The sequence below is a fragment of the Bactrocera dorsalis genome, chromosome 2 (genome assembly GCF_023373825.1).
Source record: "Bactrocera dorsalis isolate Fly_Bdor chromosome 2, ASM2337382v1, whole genome shotgun sequence".
Taxonomy (NCBI): domain Eukaryota; kingdom Metazoa; phylum Arthropoda; class Insecta; order Diptera; family Tephritidae; genus Bactrocera; species Bactrocera dorsalis.
The window spans coordinates 68,221,644-68,238,670 of record NC_064304.1 but is presented as its reverse complement, the minus strand read 5'-3'; the positions used below and the strand labels follow the sequence as shown (position 1 = coordinate 68,238,670).

Genomic DNA, 17,027 nt, shown 5'->3' with positions numbered 1-17,027 from the left:
TTGTCGGCTTTTACTCCTAAGCAGTACATTGGCATGTTTCACAATCTTCCAAGAAAGTGCGAGTTTAACAAAAATTATTCGTTCAGCAGCGAATGTAAGCATTCCTCAAACAAAGCCAACAGCAAGTTCAAAGAGTGTTCCTTGGTGGAATAAAGAAATCGCTGAATTGCGGGCAAAAAAACAGACAGCTTGGTATGAGTACAAACGGGCTCGAACACTAGTCAACTTAATATCTTTCAGGAAAGCCAATGCTCTTTTCCGTCGTTCCGCGAAACAGGCCAAGCGAAAATGTTTTCAGGATTTCACAAGCAAACTAAATCCTTCGTCTAATCCTAAGTTAATATGGAACGCTTTAAAAAAACTTTCTGGAGTGCCTAGAAATCTAACCATTCAATGCGTTTAGGGGCCAACAGGTTTGGTAACCAATCCATCCGAAATTTCCGAGTTATTTGCAAAGCACTATTCTGAAACAAGCTCAGATATTTCATCCAGCACACTGTTTCAAACCTCTAAAACCACCACGCTGTCCGACACTTCCTACTCTGTCTCCCCTCTTTCTTTTTCTGCTAGACAAATAGAAACCAGCATTTCACTGTCTGAATTCGAGTTCGTTGCATCTACCGTTAAGGGTAAGTCGCCGGGGCAAGATAAAATTTCTTATCCAATTATCAGACATATGCAGACATATGCCGAAAAGTCTCAAGCTCCGATTGGTAAAGCTTTATAACAAAATTTTCAATACTGGTACCTACCCCCAATTTTGGAAAACGTCCTGTGTTATACCAATACTTAAACCACACAAATCCTCCGATGAACTTGCTAACTATAGGCCGATTTCCCTCCTTCCATGTAGGGGCAAAATTTTGGAAAAGATCGTGGCAAACCGCTTGATGTGGTATGCTCAGCGAAACAAGTTCATATCACCGAATCAAGTCGCCTACAAAAAAGGTCAAGGCACGTTAGACGCTTTAATCCAACTTGACTACTTTATTACTAACCCTTTGTCCAGCAAAAACCACGTGTCCGTACTATCTCTGGACTTCCACAGAGCTTTCGACAAAATTGGAGCCCATATTATTATTCGACAACTTAGAAAATGGAAAATAGGCCAGAATATGATACGTTTTATTACCAACTTTCTCACAAACAGAAAACTCAAAGTCAACGTAAATGGTTTTCTTTCTTCAACACTCCCGCTTTCTAATGGTACGCCGCAAGGCTCACCTCTTTCAGCCTTCCTTTTTATCATTGCTTTCGATGATATTAGTAGGATGATAAAAAATTACAAAGGAGTTGAGCACCAGATCTATGCTGACGATGTCCTAATCTACACAAAAGTCTCTGACGTTAATTTAGCTCAATCCTTATTTCCTAATATACTCGCCAGACTTAAGACTTGGTCACTGGAGTCTTGTGCTTCACTTTCTTTAGACAAAACACATATCCTTCATGTATGTAGGAAGCAAAATTGCAACGGTATTTCACTTACCCACAACCAAACTAACATCGAATGTAAAACACAGCTGAAATTACTAGGATTAATTTTTGACTCTAAATAGAGTATACTACTTTACAGTATACTACTATACTGTAACTGCCAGAATACCAAACTGAGACTCCTGACTAACAGAATCACTAAATTACTATAGTCACTATTAGAGACATGAGACAATCGTCTCACGCAGAATACCGACATAAGTATAACTTTAATGCTCACTGTAAATATGTCAGAAACTCGTTAATGACACGATTAAATATTGTTAAATATCTCTCGTCTAAGCATTCATTTATTCATCCGAACACACTAGTCAATGTTGTCAGAGCTTTGCTAACTTCAAAAATAGATTATGGGCTCCCCATCTATGGCAATTGCTCCAAAAGCAGTATCAACCTTTTAAATGCACCATACCATTGCGCAATACGGCGAAGTCTCCGGGCGTTTCCAACCTCGCCAATAAAAACGATAATGGCTGAATCTGGTTTACCAACTTTTCAAAATAAAATTATAGATTCTTCGCTCCAAATTCTTGCGAAAACGGCTGAGATCACTAACCCATTACTAAATACAACTATCACCCAAGCCACGAAAAAAAGAAAAATTCCAAGAATACAATCGGCTATTTCGAGATGCTTAAGTTTCGCTGAAGAAAATAATATTTTACGTAACGCAACACAAAATAAGCTTATGTTTTTGTCCAAGCAAAACACACCAAACGAAGTCTTTCAACAAACCTTTGCTGAACTGGAATCTAATTTTACAAATAATGGCTGGAAGCTATTGTTTACGGATGGCTCCAAGTCCATCGATTCCACTTCGTTAGCAGTTGTCACTGCCACAGGAGAAATTATTTGCAATTGGCTTCTCCCCTCAACGAGCTCTGTATTTACCGCTGAAGGATCTGCCATCCTTCATGCAGTTAATCACGCAAAAAAGACTAAAGGAAAGTTCCTCATCTGTACAGACAGCAAATCGTGTATGTCTGCAATAATGTCTCCTTCCAATCGCAATCCCATAATAGAAGTTATCAGGGACGCGGTCGTTGGTGCCCCTCAGAAAATCCAAGTAATGTGGATCCCTGGCCATGCTGGTATTTCAGGCAACCACTTTGCAGACCTCGCTGCGAAAAATGTAGCCAGGACTCCTGCCTTAACATACTATGCCTCATTAAAACAAGACATTTCTAACCTTATTTAGCACAGAAGGCATCAAAAAAACGCAAGCGAATGGAAAACATTTAAACATCACTACGCGGACATAAACCCAGCCAAAAATCGAATAATCTACTCGTCAACAGTTCCAACTAGCGCAATGAAGACATATACTCGATTAAGGATTGGACACACTATCATAACACACGCCCACTTACTATCGGGTAAAAGCCCATCCATTTGCCCCTTTGCGATGACACCGCTTCTATCAAACACTTACTCACACTCTGTCCGATGCTTTACCCAACAGCCCACAACTCTGGCAACATTGATCTCATAAGACTACTAAGTGAACCTTCAGAAAAAAACGTTATGATTGTTTATAGATTCTTAAAAACCAACGATTTGTTAAAACATATTTAAGCAACTTACATCTTTACTAACCCTTAGCAAATAGAACTTTTTACCTAGTTATAATTACAAGGCGGCTGAAGGCCTCGTAGCCAGTGCTGCGTTTATGTATTTATATAATAAAACTCCTTTTGTTACATGAATTATTATAAATAAATAAAATAAATAAATAATTTATTGATTTATTGCGCTATTAGTAGTTTTTAACAGTACTGTTATATAAGGAGTGAGTGGGGGGAGGATGGAGTCATGTGTAGAAGTTCACGCAAGTGAGGAAAGTTCTCTGATCGCCATTCACTTGGGAGTGGCCAGAAACGATTCTTTTACATATGACTCAAGCAGCTCACGACTTCCGGTCTTTGACCAAGTATCCTCTGGGTAGCCTAAGAACATACGTTTGAAGGCGAGCTAAAGTGAGAAGGCGAATCATCCCCTGCATAGGGTTGTGCGCCGGGTTTGGGAGCCGCCACGTAAAAAAACACTCCCAATGAAAAGTAGCAATCAGACTCGTATGAAAGACCCCACTATTGATGACGACCATGGTAAACGAAATAAGGACTACGAATTGAGGGCATGCAGCTGGAATGTCCGGTCCCTTAATTGGTAAAGTGCCGCTGCCCAGCTGGTTGATGTCCTCGCAAAAACAAAGGCTGACATCACCGCCGTCCAAGAAATGTGATAGACGGGACAAGGAGAGAGACGAGTAGGTCCTTGTGACATTTACTACAGTGGCCATATAAAGGAGCGCAAGTTTGGTGTTGGATTCGTGGTGGGTGAGAGACTCCGTCGCCGAGTACTATCATTCACTGCGGCGAATGAGCGTCTAGCCACATTCTGCATCAAAGCGAGGTTCTTCAACATATCGCTGATTTGCGCCCACGCCCCGACGGAAGAGAAGGACGATGTGACCAAAGATGCCTTTTATGAGTGCTTGGAGCGCACTTATGAGAGATGCCCCCGCCACGATGTCAAAATCGTGCTTGGCGACTTTAACGCCAGGGTGGGCAAAGAAGGTATCTTTGGCACTGCGGTCGGTAAATTCAGCCTCCACGAGGAAAAATCACCAAATGGGTTGAGGCTGATCGACTTCGCCGGGGCCCGAAATATGGTTATCTGTAGTACTAGATTCCAGCATAAGAAATTTAATCAAGCTACCTGGCTGTCTCCGGATCGAAAAACCACCAACCAGATCGATCATGTTGTGATAGACGGAAGACACGTCTCCAGTGTTTTAGATGTGCATGCGCTCTGAGGTCATACCATCGACTCGGACCACTATCTTGTTGCAGCCAAGATTCGCTTCCGCCTCTGTGCAGCAAAAAACGCACGCTAACAAACACAAGGAAGATTCGACGTCGAGAAGCTGCAATCACATCAGACAACCGAACGATTTTCTACTCGGCTTGCACTCCTGCTCTATGAGAGCACTCGTCAACAACTCGGTGTAAGGGAACTGTGGGACGGCATTTCAAACTCCTTACGTACAGCTGCAACCGAAACCCTTTGTTTTCGAAAAGTGCAAAAGAACAGCTGGTATGCCGAGGAGTGCCGTGTCGCAGCGGAGAGAAAACAGGCTGCCTACCTCGCAACGTTACGATCGACCACAACACGTGCGGGATGGGATAGATACCGAGAGTTGACCCCAAAGGAGATCTAGTCACCGATGCCCAGAGCATACTTAAATTATGGAGAGAACACTTCTCCAGCCTGCTGAATGGCAGTGAACGCACAACGCCGGAAGAAGGCGATCCCGATTCCCCAATCGATGACGATGGAGCAGTCGTTCCATTGCCCGACCATGAAAAAGTTCGAATAGCAGTTAACCGTCTGGAGAACAACAAAGCGGCGGGAGCCGATGAATAGCCGGCCAACTATTCAAACACGGCGGCGAAGAACTGATAAGGAGCATGCATCAGCTGTTTTGTAAAATGTGGTCGGACGAAAGCATGCCCAACGATTGGAATTTAAGTGTGTTATAGCGAATCCATTAAAAAGGAGACCCCACAATCTGCGCCAACTACCGTGGGATTAGCCTCCTTAACGTATTGTGTGAAAGATTAAAGTCCACTGTCAACAAACTGATTGGACCTTATCAGTGTGGCTTTAGACATGGCAAATCAACAACCGACCAGATATTCACCATGCGCCAAATCTTGGAAAAGACCCGTGAAAGGAGAATCGACACTCACCACCTATTCGTCGATTTCAAAGCTGCTTTCGACAGCACGAAAAGGAGCCACCTTTATGCCGCGATGTCTGAATTTGGTATCCCCGCAAAACTAATACGGCTGTGTAAGCTGACGTTGAGGGACACCAAAAGCTCCGTCAGAATCGGGAAGGACCTCCCCGAGCCGTTCGATACCAAGCGAGGTTTCAGGCAAGGCAACTACCTATCGTGCGACTTCTTCAATCTGCTGCTGGAGAAAATTAATCGAGCTGGAGAACTTAATCGAGCAGGTACAATCTTTTATAAAAGTGTACAGCTGCTGGCGTATGCTGATGATATTGATATTATCGGCCACAACACCCACGCCGTTAGTTCTGCTTTCTCCAGACTGAACAAGGAAGCAACGCAAGTGGGTCTGGCAGTGAACGAGGGCAAGACGAAATATCTCCTGTCATCAAACAAACAGTCGTCGCACTCGCGACTTGGCTCTCACGTCACTGTTGACAGTCATAACTTTGAAGTTGTGGATAATTTCGTCTATTTAGGAACCAGCATTAACACCACCAACAATGTCAGCCTGGAAATCCAACGCAGGATTACTCTTGTCAACAGGTGCTACTTCGGACTGAGTAGGCAATTGAAAAGTAAAGTCCTCTCTCGACGAACAAAAGCCGAACTCTATAAGTCGCTCATAATTCCCGTCCTGCTATATGGTGCAGAGGCTTGGACGATGACAACAACCGATGAGTCGACGTTGCGAGTTTTCGAGAGAAAAGTTCTGCGGAAGATTTATGGTCCTTTGCGCGTTGGCCACGGCGAATACCGCATCCGATGGAACGATGAGCTGTACGAGATATACGACGACATCGACATAGTTCAGCGAATTAAAAGACTGCGGCTACGCTGGCTAGGTCATGTTGTCCGGATGGATGAAAACACTCCAGCTCTGAAAGTATTCGACGCAGTACGCGCCGCGGGAAGCAGAGGAAGAGGAAGACCTCCACTCCGGTGGAAGGACCAAGTGGAGAAGGACCTGGCCTCGCTTGGAATATCCAATTGGCGCCACGTAGCGAAGAGAAGAAACGATTGGCGGTGCCTACGCCAGTAAAGAAGAAGAATGTCTGGATCTCGGCTCCGTATAATAAGACGCTGACTGAAAGTCGATATTAGGAGCTTTCTCTTTTCTTGGCTGTGGCCTCCTATGGTGACAATTAATCGGCTAAGTTGAGCGGTGATCTTCCCTGCCTTTCTTGCGGCGTGCTGGATTTGTACCCAGAAGGTTAGTATGGGGTTCAGTTTTACGCCTAAGTAGTTTACTGCTTTCTGTGTCCTAAGAATATCCGTAGTTGTGTGCATGCTTATCTCGAGAGGTAAGTGCTTGTTTGTTAGCAGTAGTAGTTCTGTTTTCTCCGTAGCGAGCTGGAGGCTGTGTGAGTCGGGCCATGCTCTTGTCCGGATCATGACCTGGTTCAGTTTTCTTCGCTCTTCTTCTGTATCTCTTGCTGTGATTACTGTCGCAATGCCGTCCGCGTAGCCAATTAAATATGATATGCCTGTCATAGATAATGTTCCATAAGTCTGGGCCTAGAATGGATCCTTGCGCTGCTCCAGAAGTAACCGCTATCTGTCGTGATCCCTCTCTAGTTTCATACAACAGTTTTTTATTGCTAAGGTGGCTCCGCACAACTGCCCTTAGGTAGTCGGGTATCTTGAAGCTTTTTTCGAGAGTGTTGATCATATCCCCATCTAGCGCTGTTGAAGGCGTTTCGGACATCTAGAGTCGTCAGTAACACTAATCGTTTATATTTATGCCATCTACGCTGTGCTTTCAATGACGCATTTCATAGCTCCTGTAGTTGATCTGGCGGGTCTAAATCCATGTTTTCTAGGAGACAGTCCTCCAGCTTCGTTGATAGCTGCTTCGAGTCTGGGTTTATGTAGGCTTTCACTCTGTATCAAGCAAGCATAGTGGACGGTATGCTGATAGCGAATTGGGGTCTCCTTTTCCCTTACTGATTAGCACCAGCCGTTGCTTTTTCCATGGTTCAGGTAATATTCCGTTTCCAAGGCAAGCGTTGTACATGTTCACTAGTACTGCATCAGTACGTCGGTCTTATCCTTATCGAACGTTATATATGCCCTGACCTGCTCTCTTGTGTTAGGTGCTTCAAGCCGCTTTCTCCGCACTGTTTGCCGTTGTAACAGTTGTCCCTTATGAACCCCGTGGTTATTTATGCAAGCAAGGAGGCCACGCAAGGGTTAAGACAAGTCTTAATGGGAGCTTATGTTCAGCGCAAGGTTCGGGCACGAATCTGGAGGTCGTCTCAACTGAGCCTGCGTGGCCAAATAATTATGGCGACATGCATTGAATGTACTGCCAGCCATTTCGGTAAGAAGTCACTCTTGCCTACTGAAGTGATAGAATACTGCCCTCGCCAGCCCTTAGTCAAACTAATCCGTTCCGGGTTTCCAGTTCTCCATAATCAGAATCTTACCTAATTTCTGGATTCTGATGGGCGCTTGCCAAGAGTTTTCGTCAACATCTGTGCACTTTTGATGCTGCTCGCTGTATGGTCCCCTCATCGCTTTATTGCCTCCCGCTTATTTAAAGGCGGCATCTTCTCGCCACTTCGCCGGTGGTTCATTGGGCGCATTATTCGCAGCTAACCTACTTGGCGTCCACAATCTGCCAGCTGTGACCCCGATACATCCTTACCCGATCGTCACCGATTTTAAAAAATTGAACGAAAAAACAATAACGGAGAGATATCCAATGCCTAATCCTCTTTCATTTCTACAGTCTTTGGGAGTGACCTTGAGTCTGGATTTCATCAAATATTGATGGAAAAATATGATATCGAAAAAATTTCATTTTCCATGAATAATGGAAAATATGAACATTTAAGTATGCCATTTTAGCTAAAAAATGCTCCAAGTATATTTCAAAGAGTAATGAAAAATATTCTACACGAATGTATCGGAAAGTTTTGGCACGCCTATATTGACAACATTATAGTATACCCAAAAACATTAAAAGAACATATATTTCATTTAAAATATATTGTACAAATACCTGAAAAGCTCATATGAAAATTTTCAAGGAAGAATCAACGTTTACAGCAGCCAAGGTTGAATTTTTAGGATACATTGTATCCCACAAAAGTAATAAAAACGGATTGCAAAAAAATAGAAACAATAAAGAATTATCCAAATTCTCATTTCAAAAACCTTAAATTATTCCCAGCAAATTTAAGCAACTAATGAAAATTAATTATTCGCCAATAGTATGGGCATTAAAAACATTACGACATTATCTTTATTCAGTAAAGGATTTGGATTTTGGAAATTTTGCAATAACAAATTCAGGTGAACTAAGTCACTCAGACAATTCTATAATAAAAACCCCACATTCTGTAGAGAGCAGCGATGAATACCAAATACATGAAACAAGAAAATATATGATATTGTAGTTGGCAATAATGGCAAAGTTCATTTTGACAGATGAAAATATAAACGAAACAAAATTACAAAATGTTGTGTTTTGTTTAAGTTAAAATTAATACAAATATGAACATTTGTTATGTCTTTTTTGCATTAATATCATCAAATCAACAAAGTAAATATGTTTATATAGTAATTTAATATCCCGTTTACAAATTGAAGAATTCAAATTGACCTTTTCTTTACCTCAGACATTTTGAAACAAATTGAATATCAGCTGACTGTTATCGCCCGCATTGCCAACACACCTCGTTTTTAAGCGAAAATATGAAATAAGCTACATATGTGCGTTTTATTTGTACATGATTTAGCCAATCGATTTTGATGGTCAAATAATATTAGGCGTGTTTTATTTGACCATCATAAGCTAATAGCTAAACCATTGACAAATAAAACGCATTTAGCTTATTTCACATTTTCGCTTAAATATGCTTCTATTCCTGAAGTGCTACAATAAGAGGAAGGATAAGTTCCTGCATGCGCGGAAGAAACAGTTCGCATATGAAAACGGGCAAGAAGGACATGATATATCAAGGATTTACAGTAAGAATATTTTAAAGGTATTTTGTAAAAATTTATTACATTTGTTTCCACAGGATACAACAATTAATGCGGCTGCCCTTGTTTCATAAATGCGAACGCTTTTGAATGCCTACAAAGCAGCGAAAGACAACGAGAAACAGACTGGCACTTCTCCGTGCACAGTACCATATATGCGCGGGATGGACGAAATTTTTGGCGAAATTTTGCTCGGTGTCCAACAACTACACTTTAAACATTGGAACAGATCCTGAAGAGGCATTGGTTGAGCCTAGTGGTTAGTTAAAATTAAATGTTCATTATATATTGCTTATATTGCATTCGCTTTTTTATATTTTTAATCAGGTAAGGAGTTGTTAAAGGATTCAACTGATTTTCAAACAATGCTCGACGATATGCCAAGTACTTCGAAGCAGAGCCGGTCTGCACTAGGCCGTAGCATATGCAGACCAAATGCTGTGAATTCACAGGAGCCGAACGCAGCAAATCCTGTTCCAAATCGACGTTATCGGAAAAGCGCTAAAGAACGATATTTTGATAAAAAAATCGAACAAAAAAGGAAAAGTGCTGAAGTGCAGGCGAAGTTTTACGCGAATATAGAAAAACGAATGCAGGATTTGGCCGAAAAAACAAAATATTCTAATAGAAATTGAACAAAAATAAATAAAAATTGAAGAAGAAAAATTAAAAATTTTAAAGCAGTCTTTTATGAATAAAAATTAGAAAAGCTACTTGATTTCATAACGAATATATATTGTTTTATTTAACGGAAATATATAATCAAGCTTATCATAAAATAAACATTTTTTACATACAAATCTTGAACAAATGCATACGTATATGTACGTGGTTATCTAAAACAAATATGTCGTAAAATTATAAATAATTTTATTATTTGAGATTGAAAATGGAAAATATTGCTCTGAAAGTGTATTTTAAAATTAAAAAAATTAAAATTTATTAATTTCTTCGTGTTAAAATTGTAAGCAACTGATTCCGGCGATCTCCACTTGCTTCACTCGCCAGCTCATTATCAGTTTCTGGCTCCGGTTCGGCACTTTCAATTTGATGGTCAATAATTGTATCGTCGTTTGTAATAATACATATATTGTGGATAATGCATGCACTTGCAACTAAATTCGAAATTGCACAAAAATGTTGTGCTCCGTAAATTTAAGAAGCCTTCGGAAACGTCCTTTCAGTGCCCCAAATGCATTTTCAACAACTATTCTTTCTGAAGAATGTGTTTTGTTAAATCTGATTTGATTAGGCGTTAACGAACCATAATCTTTAAACACCGGTATAAGGTAATTTCTGCAAGGGTATGCAGAGTCCCCGAGAATAAAAGTAGAATTTGGAAATAAACTTTCCATATCACTTTCCGCTTTTCTATAAAATTCTGACCTTTTTAGCACTCTAGAGTCATGATATGATCCGGGTTCACCACAATAAATATCAATACATTTTTTATCAGCATCGACAATGGCCTGTAGAACAACACTATAATTACGTTTTCGATCAAAATATATATGTTTGTCTTTTATTGGTACGTTAATTGTTATATGGGTACAATCAATAGCACCAATAACACCTGGTATTTGTTTCCTTTGTAAAAACTTGCGAGTTGTTTCTTCCAACGTATCTCCAGTTGAGATAACCCACGCGGCAACCCGACGAACAATCGCCCATGCTGTGGACTTCGTTACACCAAAAAATACGGCTAGTTGTCTGTAGGTAATTGTGTTATAGCATTGACAGACGGCAGCGTTAAACCGGATTAATTGCATTTTTCGGGATTAATTCAGGAGTTACCACAGCTAACTCTGTTGCTGAATCCAAACATAACTCTCAAAATTTTAGGGAGTTTGAGAGATTTTGTTGGCAACATTGTTAATAATTGACAGCTGTATTCTATTGTGAATGAAAAATAAGAACAGTGACAGCAGTTTTACGTTTAAATGTAAACAAAGTTATTTTGAAAAGCGACGATTAAAGATAAAAAGTAAGTAATTTTTGGTATTTTGCATTGCCTTGAACCTAGCATGGAATGAAAATTATTATCTATGTTTTAATTTCGGATGGCTGGCAGAAAAAAGCGTTCAGGGTGGACCTTAAAGGATGAGTTGGAGCTGTTGGAAAAATGGGAGGCACGTTCCCACGACCTCCGGCGTGCAAAACGAAATGCCCATATATACAATGATATTTCGCAGGAAATGGCACAAAAATACACCGCCGAGGAAATTCACTGCAAAGTGAAAAACATGACAAAGAAATACAGGTGAGTTTTTTCAATAATTACATTTCTTCTTTTAACACATTAATAACTCTACTTTCAGAGAGGAGAAAACCAAAATTGGCCCTTCTGGTGGTAGTCTCTCGCCTTGGAGGCATTATAATGCTGTGAATAGCATAGTAGGGTGTACTGCCGTTAATTCGGCTTTGTACATAGAGACATATTCCGAGGTAAAAAACGAATTTATTTTGTTTATATAAACCCATGCATTTATAAAGTTAATTTTTTTTTAGAATTCAACATTAACCCAATTGTTGCCGCCGTCCGACCCACCAGTTCACCTCCGTTGCCATCGCCATCATGTCCGCTGCCACCTTCGCTGTCGTCACCATCAGCAACATGTCCGATGCCGTCACCATCACCTTCATCTGCAACAAGAAAACGTAATTTTAGCGCCGCGTTTGGTAAAGGTTTTAAATAAACAAACTGACATATTAGAAAGGGTTGCGGATGAAACAAAGCACGTTTCAGAGGAAATAATTCAGACTGTTCGACAGCACAATAATTTGTCGGAAAGATTTTTAACCCTTATGAAGAACATCGCAGAGAAACTTTAAGTTTAAAATAATTTTATCGTTTTTTCTAGTCCTAAACCATTATTTAATGAAATGTCTTGTTATTTTCTAGTCTTAGAACATTATATAATGTAACAAAAAATGATCTCTTTAAAAAAGGGATGTTTGTAATTATGTCTACTAATATTTTTTTTTCTGCTACTCTATACATCTATACTCACGAAAACTCAGAGCTATTGCATTTCTAATAGCCGATGCTGTTACATCATTTTCCCCAGCTCTTGCAGTGTGATGTGGTTGAATTTCTGTAATTATTTCTGCAGCATCTTGGATCCACGAAGAAGGAATTTCATCATTTTCAATTTTTAGAAAATTGTGCAAAATACAGCATGCATGTATAATAACGTTAGCGTTTTTTGGAGCTACCGGTAAACCTCTGCCAATTTTTCTACATCGGGCTTTTAGTTGATCGAAAGCATTCTCTATAACTCTGCGACATTTGGATAAACGATAGTTAAATGTTTTTTCTAACACTGGTTGATTTGGTTAGTATGGAAAAGGTTTCATCATGTAGCGCGACAATCGAAAGGCTGAATTGCCTATAAGTAATACGGGGACGTTAACATCTCCAATCATTTTGATGCTCTGAGCAAAAATATCAGCGGTTTCATGAAATTTTTCTAAGGAACTACCTTAAAAATGTAAGAATCGTTATTTCTTCCAGTTAACCCAATATGTAATTTACATATAAATTTTGATCTATAATATAGTGAACGAATTTATTTAAATATTTCCAATAAGTACTATATATCAGATTTACCTATAGTCGCAACTTGCCAGCAGAACAACCGAATACCACCCCTTATAATTGTAATAATCGATCGCATCTTCCTTTATCGGCTGAACCTCAATATGGCAACCATCTATTGCTCCAAAACATAGCGGAAAACATAGGTGTGCAAAACCTTGTACATTTCGCTCTACTTCTTCTGTGCTTGGGGGATAGGAGTTGATACAATCCGATAAATTTGTGCACACAGCTTTGCAGAAATCCACAACTATTTCCCCAACTGTGGTGCATCCTACGCCAAATAAACTTGCTACAGTTCTGTATTCCGCTGAAGAACCTGAAGAACCTAACGCATACATAGGCTGCTATATATATTTCTGAACTAGGCAACACTAAGTGTTGCCAGGTGCAATCTGACATTTCCATTGGAAAGTTTGACATTTTTTAGCATAACATCACTCAGAACGTTTTGTCATTTAATCGTGAATTGTTTTATTTACAGGGAATTAAAAAATTCATCTCGGCCAAAAAATGGAATTAACTCGTGAACATTTTCGTGCGATCATTTTTCACAACTTTCGACGTGGATTATCACAACAAAAGTGCATCAATGAACTAAACTCTTTGTATGGCTATGAAGCACCATCCTATAGCACTGTGAAAAACTGGTACAACGAATTCAATCGTGGCCGACGCTCGCTCAAAGACGAATTCCGTGAAGGTCGTCCCAAAACAGCGGTTGTGCCAGAAAACATCGATGCCCTACGTGAACTGATAATGCAAGATCGTCATGTAACATACCTTCAGATAGAGGCATGCCTATGCATTTCTACCACCAGCATACATTCGATATTGCATGAACAGCTGGCCGTAAAAAAGGTTTGTTCTCGTCGGATCCCGCACAATTTGACAATCGCTCAAAAAAATGCTCGTGTGGATTGATGTAAAGAAATGCTGAAAAAATACGATCGCGGTGCTTCAAAAGACGTTTATAAGATCGTCACATGCGACGAATCATGGATCTATGCGTATGAGCCCGAAACAAAACAGCAATCGACCGTGTGGGTCTTCCAAGACGAGCAAAATCCAACGAAAAAAAAACAAAAAAAAACCATTTTCCTTGATAAATATTCTTATTTTCATTATTAGGCCAGAAATATTTTCTGAAGTGGAATGCAAAGTCGCATGTTGTTGTTGGACTTTCCGATTTCCTTAACCTTTTCACATATTTTGTGAAAAGCTTCTTTGTTTACTCGAAAGTTTTGTTTAAATCGGATGTCATCTATCTTTTTGACATCGTACTCCCAAAAAGTGCCATTGCGGTTCTTTTATTAATAACAGACATATATAAATGAGGTGTATAAAATATTAATATTCAATATATAATACATTAAACTTACAAATTTCCAGGCGATTATTTCCCTTATTTCTGAAGACGCCACTTTGGTACTAGTTTCCAGTATAGCTTTTGTCAATTCATTCAACAATTTAATCTTTTGAAGCAATTTTAATAGTAATGTATTTATTCTTTTATTTAACAAATTGTGGTTTTGCACCATGTGTGCGGCTAACAATCGCAATGCTTGTCTTCTATCCATTTTTGTTTTATCAAATTGAAAATGTTATTAATATGCCAATCAGCTGTTCGCTAACTCGCATTGCTGCTATCTGTCACCTATAAATTTGGATCTGATTAAGTGCGCAGTTAATCAGGGTTAACGCTGTCGTCTGTCAAGGCTATTACTTAAATACCATACATACATGTACATCATTGTTTTAGCAGGAATTTTGGCTTTTCCGGCCTTCCTAGCAAAACGGGTTTTTTCACTTTCTTCATATCTTCCTGCAAAAAATACTCATATAGAAAAGTATCATAACAAAAACAAAGGATACCTATTAAGTAATCTAAAGTGGTGCGGCTGAAACGAAATTGAGATTTGAAATCCTCATCTTCAAAATTATCAATGGTGTCCACAAAATTAGAGCATATTGGATGCTCTATCTGTTCTTGTTCTGAATCCTCCGATGACGAACTAGGATGGTCAATATTTCGTTATCCTCTTCAACATTTGAATTTAGTATCAAGCAACTAGAAAACACACTAATTTAATTTTGTCTTAATTTTAATTTAAAATCCCTACTTACCACATCTTTTATAAAATTTTCCATTTCGTGCACTTCTATACTTTTAATATATATATTTCCAATTTGTTTACATTTTTATCTGTCGAAATGGGGGTTGTCGCTATTGCCAACTACTTTTTTTGGGAAAAATCATAGCTATTGTCAATGAAAAAGCATTTTAACTGGCAATGCCTCTAGCCCAATATACAAGCTATGATAGCTTATAACAAGCCAACATAATTATGTTGGCTAAGTCTTCCATACAAATTAAGCTATAATAGGTTAATTTGCTGGTCAAACAAAACACGCCTATTATCAAAACTGGGAATTTTAAACCCCTTAATTTTAGATATGGTAGAAACCAAAGAAATAATGTGGGATTCTTTCATCACTCGTCGTCGTAACAATATCAGATCTTGTTTCAGAATTTAAAATTACACAAAAAAATGATCTACTAATAGTATACTAATATTAAATATCCAAAAGTTCAAAGTATTTGTAAGTTATTTAAAGTAACACCCGTTTCACAAAAAGATGGAAAAGCACTAATCGAAAGTGAAACAATAAAATGCGAAAATAAATTTTATTCAGTCTAATTTTGCCAAAAAGAGTTCAATAATGCATTTTGTATGATAAAAAGAAATAATACATACTTGTTTATCAGACATGTTAAATAATAAACATGCTAATTGTACAAAGACTAATGATGCAAATAAAGTAACAAATATTTTTAAAGACGGTTCTATAATAGTTTCCGGAAAACATATGTGAATAATCATCAATAGTTCGTCTATTGATATATTTGATAACTTTTGAAAATAATGTAATAATGGATGTTATAAAATATGAACGTCGCACTGGAAAAAAATTTAAATACTTAAAAGAAGCAAAATTTAAGCTATTTTTTTGTAAAAAAATATATTGACAAATATTGATTTAAAATTGGAAAAATTTAGCATGTTAACTCTAATAAAACAAGAAATAAAAAAGTCCTGTTTGGTGGACAGTTAGTACTTTATTATTGATAATATAATATATTATTTTATTACAAAAGTATTAACATATATTACAATAAATATTAAAATTCAAAATTCAAAAGAAAACGAGAAAATGTTAATATAATACATATGTATATTCATATATTCGAAGACGGCACACTTCGATTTAGAGGTGGGGCAGTTAACGCCACCAATTGCTAACAGCAATAACATATGTATGTATAAAGTAAACAATATGTACATACTCGTATACTTATAATTTCACTCTAAAACATTACACAATGTGGCGTGCTCTTTCATGCAGAGGAGCGGCAAGAAATATAACCTTCATTATAAAATAGTTGTACTCGAGCGCAAAATGCCGTTTGGAAAAAGAAAGTTATCTGAGTTATTGCGCCGAAATTTAAGTTTACAATTTATTTAAATTGTAAGGCAAGGCTGTGTTTTATCACCGCTTTTATCTTAGTACAGTAGCAAAAACTATTATCGCCAAAAACACAGGCCATCAGTATTGTCAAGTACACTAAATGTCTTTGTTTATTCGCGTTCGCTTTTACAAAAGATATTTCATATTTGGGGAAAAAAGACTTTGGCTAAATGAGCCTTAGTCGCCTGCCCCACACCACACCTACACCCATCATTAACACGCACACTCACCACACTCACCTCGACATCACCACACTTCACAAGTGGAAGGCGACATATAAATACATACACATATACAAATATACAAAAATTAAGTGCAATATACATATGTATATACAAAGTGTTTATTGCAAGTGAAATTAAAAAGAAGTGACAAACACATACATACATCCAAAAAAAAAAAGAAGTTGAAAACGGAAAACACAAAACGGTTTCCTACCGTTACAAAAAAAATCAAAAAATTTTTAATCAAAATCAAAAAAAAAAATAAAAATTTTATGCTAATACGAAAAATTTTAAAACGCGTTTGAGACATATAAATACATATTAATTTCCTACATACAACATTGTGCTGAACAACTAAACAAAAAAAAAGCCGGGCGCGTAAATTAAT

General features: G+C 38.3%; 1 protein-coding gene and 1 pseudogene across 1 annotated transcript in view; both read right to left on the bottom strand.

Annotated features, from left to right (window-relative positions):
- Positions 1-6,185: 6,185 nt before the first annotated feature.
- Positions 6,186-17,027, bottom strand: part of LOC105226328 (fork head domain-containing protein FD4) — a 79,035-nt gene continuing 68,193 nt past the window's right edge. The window contains exon 2 of the mRNA XM_049450162.1: positions 6,186-6,260. The gene's annotated coding sequence lies outside the window, so the exon portion shown is untranslated. The remainder of the gene's footprint in view (positions 6,261-17,027) is intronic.
- LOC125776144 (uncharacterized) lies at positions 11,084-13,225 on the bottom strand (annotated as a pseudogene).